The sequence below is a fragment of the Orycteropus afer genome, unplaced genomic scaffold (assembly GCF_000298275.1).
Source record: "Orycteropus afer afer isolate SDZICR_OR568_19922 unplaced genomic scaffold, OryAfe1.0 scaffold00077, whole genome shotgun sequence".
NCBI classification, from domain to species: Eukaryota; Metazoa; Chordata; class Mammalia; order Tubulidentata; family Orycteropodidae; genus Orycteropus; species Orycteropus afer.
Window position 1 is genome coordinate 505824 of NW_006921664.1, and position 10923 is coordinate 516746.

A 10923-nucleotide genomic window follows, 5' to 3' on the forward strand; every position below is an offset into this window, starting at 1 on the left:
ACCAAAAGGAATAACCTACATGTAATAAGAATTTCAGAACAGAAAGAGGAAAAGAAAACCACCGAGAAAATTGTTCAAGGTTTGTTGGAAGAGAACTTCCCTGATATAATGAAAGATGAGAACATATTTTCCATTCAGGAAGTCCACAAACCCCAAACAGGATACACCCCAAAAGAAAATCACCAAGACATATCACCACCAGACTCACCCAAACCACAGCTAAATACAGAATCCTGAAAGCAGGATAGGAAAAATGAATAGTTACCTGGAAAGGGCAACAATAAGACTAAGCTCTGATTTCTCAGCAGAAACCATCAAGTAAGAAGGTAATGGGATGGAATGTATAAAACTCTGAAAGAGAAAATTTTCCAACTAAGAATCTTAAAAAAAAGCAATGCAACCACTGCTGTGGATTTGGATCTGACTCATAGTGACCCCTCCTTGGGTTTTCTACACTGTATCACTACAGAAGTAGATTGCCCAACCTTCCTTCCTTGGAGTGGCTGGTGGGTTTGAACCACTAGCCTTCTGATTTGCAGTCAAATATCTCAGGCACTATGCTACCAGAGCTCCTAGCAAAATTTTCCCTAAAATATGATGGTAAAAATATGAGTTTTCCATATCAACAGAAATTAAGGGAATTGTTAAAACCAGACCAACCTTACAAGAGATACTAACAGGAGTCTTTCGAACAGAGAACCAATAATAGCAAATAACAACCGACCATTAATACACATGATGGCATAACCCAGAAACAAACCCAGTTATAGAAGTATCCAAAGTAAAATAAGCTTCCAAGACTTTAAACAGGGAATCAGTTGGCAAATAAGGAAAACTACAAATCAAGAAGAGGGAAAAAATAATGTAGTTATAGAATTTCTAAATGGAGACAAGATCAAAAGTGTTGCAAGATAGAATGGACTGTCCTAAACTGAAGGGGAAAATTATAAACCACAAGATAACCTCAAAGAAAAATGATAAAACTTCACATCACAATAAAAAAGAAGACAAGTATAAATATTAGCAAATGAAGCAACAATTAAGGAATTGATAACACAATTAAAAAAATGAGTTCAGCACAGAATGTTACATGGAACAAAGAAACTAGGAACACCATGAAAAAGCACATAACAAAATGACAGCAACAAATTCATACTTGTCGATAATTAAACTGAATGTCAATGGACTAAATGCACCACTTAAGAGACAGAATGTTGCAGAATGGATATAAATAAATAAATAAAACTCATCAATATGCTATCAATAAGAGGCATACCTTAGAGACAAAAACAAAAGTAGACTGAAAATCGAAGGCTAGAAAAAGATATATAAGCAAATGGCAATTAAAAAAAGAGCAGAAGTGGCAATATTTATTTCTGAAAAAATGACTTTAAGACAAAAAAATAACACCATAAAAGACAAGGAAAGATACTATTTAATGATTAAAGGATCAATTGAACAAGAAGATATGACCATAATAAGTATCTATGGACCCAATGAAAGAAACCCAAAATATATAAAGCAGACTTTTACATAATTGAAAAGAGAAATACATGACACACAGTCATAGTAGGAGACTTTAATACACCATTTTCAATGAGAGATGGAACAAATGGAAAGAAGCTCAACAAAATTATAGAAGAACTAAGTGATACAATCCACCAACTTGACCTTACAGACATCTACAGAGCACTTTACCCAACAACAGCACAATATACATTTTTTCCAGGGCACATGGAACATTCTCCAGGATGCACGATATGTTAGGCCATAAAACAAGCTTTAACAAATTTAAAAATAAAATGCTACAAAGTGTCTTTCAGATCACAATGCTATCAAATTAGAAATCAACAATAGGAAGATCAACAGAAAAAGAGTAAACACATGGAAACTGAAAAACACTTTCCTTAAGGAAGACTGGGTAAGAGAAGAAATAAAAATTGAAATTTAAAAATTCCTTGATTTAAATGAGAATGAAAACACAACATACCACAATCTGCAAAAGCAGTAATCAGAGGCCAACTTATAGCAATAGATACCTACATAAGAAAAGAAGAAAGTGCCAAAATCAACACTTTAAACCAACATCTCCAACAATTAGAAAAAGCACAGAAAGAAAAGCCTACAGTCACCAGAAAAATGGAAATAATTAAGATTCAACCAGAAATGAATGAAACAGAGAATACAAAGACAATAGAAAAAATAAAAAAGACTAGAAGTTCGTTTTTTGAAAAGATTAATAAAAATGACAAAGGACTGCTAAATTTAACAAAGGAAAAGAGGGAGAGAACCAAATAACATGAATAAGAAATGAATTGACAGTTGATCAATTTCATAAGACAAACTGTATGTGAAGTGCCATATGGAAGATGAATTTTCTCTGTAAATTTTCACCCAAATCACAATAAAATTTAAATGAAAAGTCAACTAAGTGGTTAAAAAAAGAAATTTAGTTTTCAATTATTTTTGTCTGAGCAAGTCCTTTCCATCATATGGTACATATAGGTACAAAAAAGTTTAGATCATGTTAATTTGGTGGGGAAAAATAAAACACACTTTGTAGTTACTTGGATTAGCATTTATTTGATTACTAGTAAAATTAGACATTACAATGCTAAACAATGTTGTTGTAGTTGTTGTTAGGTGCCATTGAGTCGTAGCGACCCCATGCACAGCAGAACGAAACACTGCCCGATCCTGCGCCAGCTCCATGATCCCTGCTGTACTTGAGCCCATCATCGCAGCCACTGTGTCAATCCATCTCATTGAAGGCCTTCCCCTTTTTCATGGACCCTCAACCTTACCAAGCATGACATCCTTCTCCAGGGAATAGTCCCTTCTGACAACAAGACCAAAGTAGGTGAGACAAAGTCTGGCCATTCTCACTTCCAAGGAGCATTTCAGATGCACGTCCTCCAGGACAGAACTGTTAGTTCTTTTAGCAGTCCATGGTACTTACAGCATTCTTCGCCAGTACCATAACTCAAAAGCATCAACTCTTCTTCGATCTTCCTTATTCATTATACAGCTCTCAAATGCATAGCAGGCAATTGGAAATATCATGGCTTGTGTTAGGCTCACCTTAGTCCTCATGAAGACATCCTTGCTCCTCAGCACTTGAAACAGTTCCTTCGCAGGTGACCTTCCCAGTGCTATACGTCTAATGTCCTGACTGCTGCTTCCATTGGCATCGATTTTAGAACCAAGCAACGAATTCTTTGACAACTTCAATCTTTTCTCCATTTATTGTGATGCTGCTCATTGGTCCAGTTGTGAAGATTTTTGTTTTCTTTATATTGAGAAATAATCCATATTGCAGACTGTATTCTTCAACCTTCATCAGTAAGTGTCTCAAGTCATCCTCACTTTCAGCAAGCAAAGTTGTATCGTCTGCGTATCTCAGGTTGTTAATGATTCTTCCTCCAATCCTGATACCATATTTTTCTTCATATAGTCCAGCTTCTTGGATTATTTGCTCAGCATATAGATTGAATAAGTATGGGAAAGAATACAACCCTGACACACTCTCTTCTTGATTTTAAACTATGTAGTGTCCCTCTTGTTCCATTTGAATGACAGCCCCCTGGTCAAGGTCCAGGTTCATCATGAGTACAATCAAGTGTTTGGGAATTCCCATTCTTTTCAATGTTATCCATAATTTGTCATGATCCACACAATCAAATGCCTTTGCATAGTCAATAAAACACAAGTAAATATCTTTCTGGTATTCTTTGCCTTGAGCCAAGATCCATCTGACAGCAGCTATGATATCCCTTGTTCCACATTCTCTTCTGAATCCAGCTTGCACCTCCAGAAGTTCTCTGTCAATATACTGCTGCAACCGTTTTTGAATTATTTTCAGTAAGATCTTACTTGTGTGTGATATTAATGATAATGTTCTATAATTTCCACATTCTGTGGGATCCTCTTCCTTCAGAATGGGTACAAATATGGATCTTTTCCAGTCAGTTGGCCAGGTAGCTGTCTTCCAAATCTCTTGGCATTACCAAGTGAGTGTCTCCAATGGGGCATCCGTTTGTTGAAATATCTCAATGGGTATTCCATCAATTCCCAGAGCCTTGTTCATCACCAATTCTTTCATTGCAGCTTTGACTTCCTCCTTCAATACCATTGGTTCTAGATCATATGCCACCCCCTGAAATGGATGAAGGCTACCTGTTATTTTTGGTACAGTGTATTCCTGCCATCTTCTTTTGATGTGTCCTGCATCATTCAATATTTTGCCCATAGAATCTCTCAATATTGCAACTTGAGGCTTAAATTTTTTCTTCAATTCTTTCAGCTTGAGAAATGCCGAGTGTGGTTTTCCCTTTTGGTTTTGGTTTATTGTTATGCTAAACAATGCTCACCTCTTAATCTATAAAATATGTGCTTATATCATTGGAAAGATTTTTCAAATGTGATAATTTTAGCTATTTTTATAAGTCATTTTTTATACTTTGGTGTAATAAAAATACATTATTTTATAGTACTGTTAGCATATTTTATCAGTTTAATTTTCAGCATTTTTATTTTGTTTATAATTTTTCAGGAATATAAAATTTTACCTTTTAATTTTGTAAGTAATAGAAAATTAGAAAAATTACTAAAAGTTTAATCATTAGATGGCATAGATAAGCAAAAAGAAAATGCTTCCTTTAATTCTAAAAGGTAGATACAATTATGATAATATTCTGCTGACAATTCAGCCAATATTTTTTTCTCATGGAAATATACTCTCACACACACATTTGCACACACTCACTCATATGTATGCAATCAGAACCATGTAAAATGGAGGCAAATGTAGCAAAAGTATAATATTTTAATCTCATAATTTCAAACAGCAGTATATTTAGAAAATATTTTTTGTCAGGTGGGTTTGAACCGCCAGCCTTCTGGTTAGCAGTCAAGTGCCTTAGCCACTGTGCTACCAGAACTCCCTTTATTACACTAGTTTTTGTTTTATGTAATTTATTATTGAGCTTGTTTGTCATCATTCATTTGGACTTACTGATTATTTTGTTTTTTATTTCTTGTATCTTGTTTTGAAAGTGATATTTGTTTACTGTCATTGTTTTCTGGTTGCTTGGATTTGAATTGTCCTCTAAATAGATTTCATTATTGTATTGAGCTCTGTTGGTGTAGTGCCTAAGGCATTTAACTGCCAACCAGAAGGCTGGTGGTTCAAACCCACCAGCCACTCTTTGGAAGGAAGGTTGGGCAATCTACTTCCATAGTGATACACCTCAGAAACCCAAGGAGAGGTTGCTATGAGTCAGATCTGACTTGAGGGCAGTGAGTTAGTATACTTATTCTGACATTATATATAGATGCCTTTTTTATTTTCCTTTTCGTTAAAAAGTTACTTAGAAGTCTTTTATTTATTAATTATTTTTTAGTTTGTTATGTAAATTTTCATCCAAATCACAATAATAATTAAAAAAAATAGTCTTTTATTTTTTCCACTATGTTTATGGATATTTTTTCATTTCCTCTGACATTTAAAGAGACTATTTCCCAGTAATTTGAATACCTTCTTTTGTTATTTTGTATAGAAATTTACATATTTATATAGTTAGTTATGCTGATATATTCGTTTTCTCTCTAAAAATGCCATGATTTATGGCTCACCAACTTTATTTTAATGTTTCATACTAGCTTTTCTTTTCCATATCTAAGTTCCATCACTCAGTAGGAAAATACTTATTTTTTTTTATTCTTCATACTCCACCTTTTCTTCATCTCTGTTCTCTTCCTTCTTCCTTACTCCAAAAATTTTAAGTGAAAGTGATTCAATTCAGAGAATTAGAGCTTAAAAAACAATATTTGGAAATGCTAAATAGAATAACCAACACTAAACTGACTGCTGTCAAGTTGGGTCCAACTCATAGTGACTCCTCTTTGGGTTTCTGAGGCACTACCACCATGGAAATAGATTGCCCCATCTTCCTTCTGAGGAGTGGTTGGTAGATTCGAACTGCCAGTCCTCTGGTTAGCAGTCAAATGCCTTAGACACTACTCTACCAGAGCTCCTGTTAAGTAGAATGGGACTCCAAAAATGATTCTTACGTAGAATCCTCCAACTCAACCCAACAAGAACACTACTACCTCATCTCAAATAGAAAGGTGAGCAGTAATGAAACCACTGATGGTCAATTGATTGAGTTTTGTTGTTGTTGTTGTTGTTATGTGCTGTCGAGTCGGCCCCGATTGAGTTTTAAAAGAATAAATAAACCTACCTTTCTGATGGAAATTCAAAAATGATTGCAGCAGTATATTGGCAGGGATATTCCAGAAATGCCACCCCAAATCAGAAGAGGACGTGGAATAAGGGATATCTTTGCTGATATCAGATGGATCTTGACTCAAAAAATAGCAGAAAAGCTGTTTACTTGTGTTTTATTGACTATGCAAAAGCATTCAACTGTGTAGATCATAACAGATTATGGATAACATTGAAAATGACTGAGGATTCCAGAACACTTACTTGTACTCATGAGTACAAGTACTCATTAAAGAGACTATTTCCCAGCAATTTGAATATCTTCTTTTGTTATTTTATATAGAAATTTGATGAGGAGGTCATCTTTCAAATAGAACAAGGGGATTTTGCATGGTTTAGAATCAGGAAGGGGGTATTTTAGAATTGTTTCATTTCACCATGCTTATTCAATCTGTATGCTGAGCAAAAAATTCAAGAAGCTGGTCTATATGAAGAAGGATGCAACATCAGGACTGAAAGAAGATGCTTTAACCTGCATTATGGAGGTGACACAACTTTGCTTTCTGAAAGTGAGAATGACTTGAAGCACTTACTGATGAAGATTAAAGACTATAGTCTGCAGTATGGATTACATTTCAACATAAAGAGAACAATAATCCTCACAACTGGACCAATAAGCAGCATCACAATAAATGGAGAAAAGATTGATGTTGTCAAAGATTTCATATTACTTGTTTCCACAATCGACACCAATGAAAGCAGCAGTCAAGAAATCAAATGACGTATTGCACTGGGCAAATCTCTTGGAAAATACCTCTTTAAAGTGCTGAAGAGCAAAGATATCTCTGAAGACAAAGGTGTACTTAAACCAAGCCATGGTGTTTTCAGTAGCTTCATAAACATGTGAGAGCTGGACAGTGAATAAGGAAGACCAAAGAAGAATTGATGCTTTTGAGTTGTGGTGTTGATGAAGAATACCAAAAGTACCATGGATGGCCAAAAGTACCTCCAAATCTGTCCTGGAAGAAGTGCAGCCAGAATGGTCCTTGGAAGCAAGAATGGCCAGACTTTGTCTAACTTACTTTGGTCATGTTGTCAGAAGGGACCCTGGAGAAAGATATCATTCTTGGTGAAGTGGAGGGTCAATGAAAAAGGGGAAGGCCCTTAACTAGTTGGACTGACACAGTGGCTGCAGTGATGGACTTAGGTATAGCAAGAATTGTGTGGCTGGCACAGGACCGGGCAGTGTTTTGTTCTCTTGTACATAGGGTAGTGATGGGTCACTGCTGACTCGATGGCACCTACCAACAACCATAGCTGAAATCTAAGGATTAATAGGAAATCACTTCTTTGAACGAAAAAAATACTAGATTTTGCAATCATCAAGCCTGGAAGTTGGAATTAGAAGCAAAGTAGCAACTCAATATAAACACTACACCTACATAAATTAAAGCATGATGCTGAACTCCCCAAATTGCTCCATTGACCTTGCTGGGTATTCCTTAACTATGGCCATGCAATTTGAATTATTGTAATTTTATAATATGCTTGTTTGTGTATTAGTTCCATGTAGTCCATATCCTAATACAAAGTACAGATATATTTTGTACTAAATACATTATTAACCATATTTAAAATTTACATCATGTAATAGCAAGGTATTCTTTGGTCCCATTCACTCACTCTTAATAACTTCTCCTTTCTAATCTGGAACACAGCACTTTCTTAATGATTTTTCTCTTCTGGTGACTACAGTCTATTAACTCTTGCCTCATCTGGCAACCCATCTTGCCTTTCTTATTATAAACCAGTTGCCATTGAGTCAATTCCAACTCATGTTGACCCCCTGTCTGTTAGAGAAGAACTGTACTCCATAGGATTTCAATGACTAATTTCACAGAATTAGACAAATAGCCCTTATTTTTGAGGCACCTCTGGGTGGATTTGAACCTCCAAATTACTTGGTTACACCATACAAGAAGGCTTCTTTTGTTATAACCATCTTTTCATATTGTTTTAATCCTGAATTTTGTGGATTTGATGATTTACTCCTACTTCTATGTAATTTATTTTCCTAGCTTTTTGTTCACTGTTTGTAGCTATTACTATGTAAATTTGTGCAAGAATTACTCCTAAAATTCATCACTCAGAACTTTCTATTTGTGTATGAAGCAGGAGCTTCAGTCCTTTCAATCTCACCATTGTTTAAGGTCTAATTTTGAGAAAAATGATAAATATTAAATCTCTCCACTTAAGGAATCAATATGCCACTGTTTTTTAGTAGGTTAATACAACATAAAAATTTAGTTTAATTGTAAATTAATATCTACCCCAAAATATTATTTTATTTAAATCCATATTTTAGCTTAATGTTAGCACCAACAACTCCATGACATAAGCTGACCTTAGCCTTCACAATATTTCTCCATATCATTTATCAAATCTATAATTAAACAAACAAAAAAAAATACCTTCAATTCTAAGCATGCTTCTGCTTAATTGTATGCATTTTTATCAGATGTGCTAGTTTTGTTTCCTTTTATCTTTAAATAACACCATATTATTCTTCTAATTCCATCTCAAAATTTTTCTTATTTATAAAGATTTTTCTAACTATGCTCTTATTGAGTTACTTCTCTCTCTGTCTCTCTGTATCTCTGTCTCTCTGTCTCACTGCCATTGAGTCAGATTCAACTCATCGCAACTCCTCCTTGGGTATCTGAGGCAGTATCACTATGGAAGTAGATTGCCCAATCTGCCTTCTGAGGAGTGGCTGGTGGGTTTGAACAACCAGCCTTCTTGTTAGCAGTGAAATGCTTTAGGGACTATGATTTATATCTCCATTTGACAACTTATAAGTAAAATATTTTCTTATTTTACATTAATAATCAATTGTCATTCATGTTTACATCATTCAGGATCTTAAAGTACTATGCACATCACAAAGACTAAGAAGTAAAGAAGACATTAAAATTATCCCAATGTGATAGTTGAGTTGTCAACTTTGTTGAGCCTGATTTTAAGTGGTGACCACTCCTTGGGTTTCTGAGGCAGTATTACTATGGAAATAGATTGCCCAACCTTCCTTCCAAGAAGTGGCTGGTGGGTTTGAACCACCAGCTTTCTGGTTAGCAGTTAAGTATCTTAGGTACTATGACAGCAGAGATCTTTTTGTATGCTTGTTTGTTTGTTTGTGTTTTAAGTAGCTGGATGTAGTTATTCTTCATGATGAGACAGGTAATCAACACCATGGTGGAATCTACTGGAGCAGCTGAAGAGCTCCCCTAGGGATGTGGTCTGCTTCCAGTATGGAAGAAGAAGCATTGAGAAAGGTCTCTTATGCTTTTTGGCATTCTTGGACCCTGCATGTAACCAAGTCTGCATTCAGCAGCCTATGACGTTTCAGGCCAATGTTGGGACAGTGTCTGAACTTGAACTAGTAGCCTGCTATGTTGTTTGGTAATCTTGGGACTGTCTCATTTTATTTGTTGACCTTGGGTTCATCAGCCTCAGGCAGCAGCTGCTTGAGTTAAGACAAGTCTACAGACTCAGTGAGATGGGAGCCAGAGGCAGATCTGAAGGCCAAGGTCAAGGGGATTTCACTCAACATCTAGAGCTGGCACTTTGAACTCAATTCCATTCACAATAATATTTAACAATAAACTACTGAGGAATAAAAAAATGACTGTAAGATTTGTAAACTAAAATTTAAAAATTATAATTGAAAGAAAACCTAAATAGACATCTCGATTTTATGGATTTGAAGACTTAACATTATTATAATGTCATGCTCCACAAAGTGTTCTACAGATTCAATCAATCCTTTCAAAATCCCAGCTGATTTCTTTATAGCAATTGACACATTGACTCTAAAATTCATATGGAGTTGAAGAAACCTAGAAGAGCTGAAACCACACTGAAAATGAAATACTAGAACACAACAACAACAAAAAATGAAATATTCACTGCCATTGAGTCAACTCTGACTCACAGCACCTCATTTGGGTTTTTGAAATGGTAAATCTATTTTTGAAGTAAATTGCCCAGTCTTGTTTCTGCAGGGTGGATGGTGGGTTTGAACCACCAACCTTCTGGTTAGCAACCAAAGCCTTAGGCACTACTAGACAGGAAGACTCAAAATGCCCAATTTCAAAATTCTCTGCAAAGTAACATGATCAAGACACTGTGGTCATGTAGATCAATTAAATAAAATCAATAATCCAGACATGGATTAATTCAACTGGTTTTCAACATGTATGCCAAGACTATCATTCAACAGGGAAAGAATAGTCTTTTCAACAAAAAGTGTTAGCAAAACTGCATAGCTACATAAAAAAGAATCAAGTTGGATTCTCCTCTTGTTATATATACTAACTCAAATAGATCAATAACCTAAATAAAAAACTGAGACTATCATACTCTTAGAAGAAAATATAGGAAATATTCATGATTTTGTCTTTGGCAGAAGATTCTTAGTTATGACACTAAAAGCACAGACAACACAGAAAAAAAATAGATAATTTGTACTGCATAAATATTAAAAATGTGCTTCAAAACGCATGTTCAATAAAATGGACAGATCACCTATATAATGGGAGCATACATTTGCAAATCATAAATCTGATCATTTGCACATCATGTATCTGATAAAGAACTTAAATCTAGAAAACACATATATAAATTATATATAGTATTTA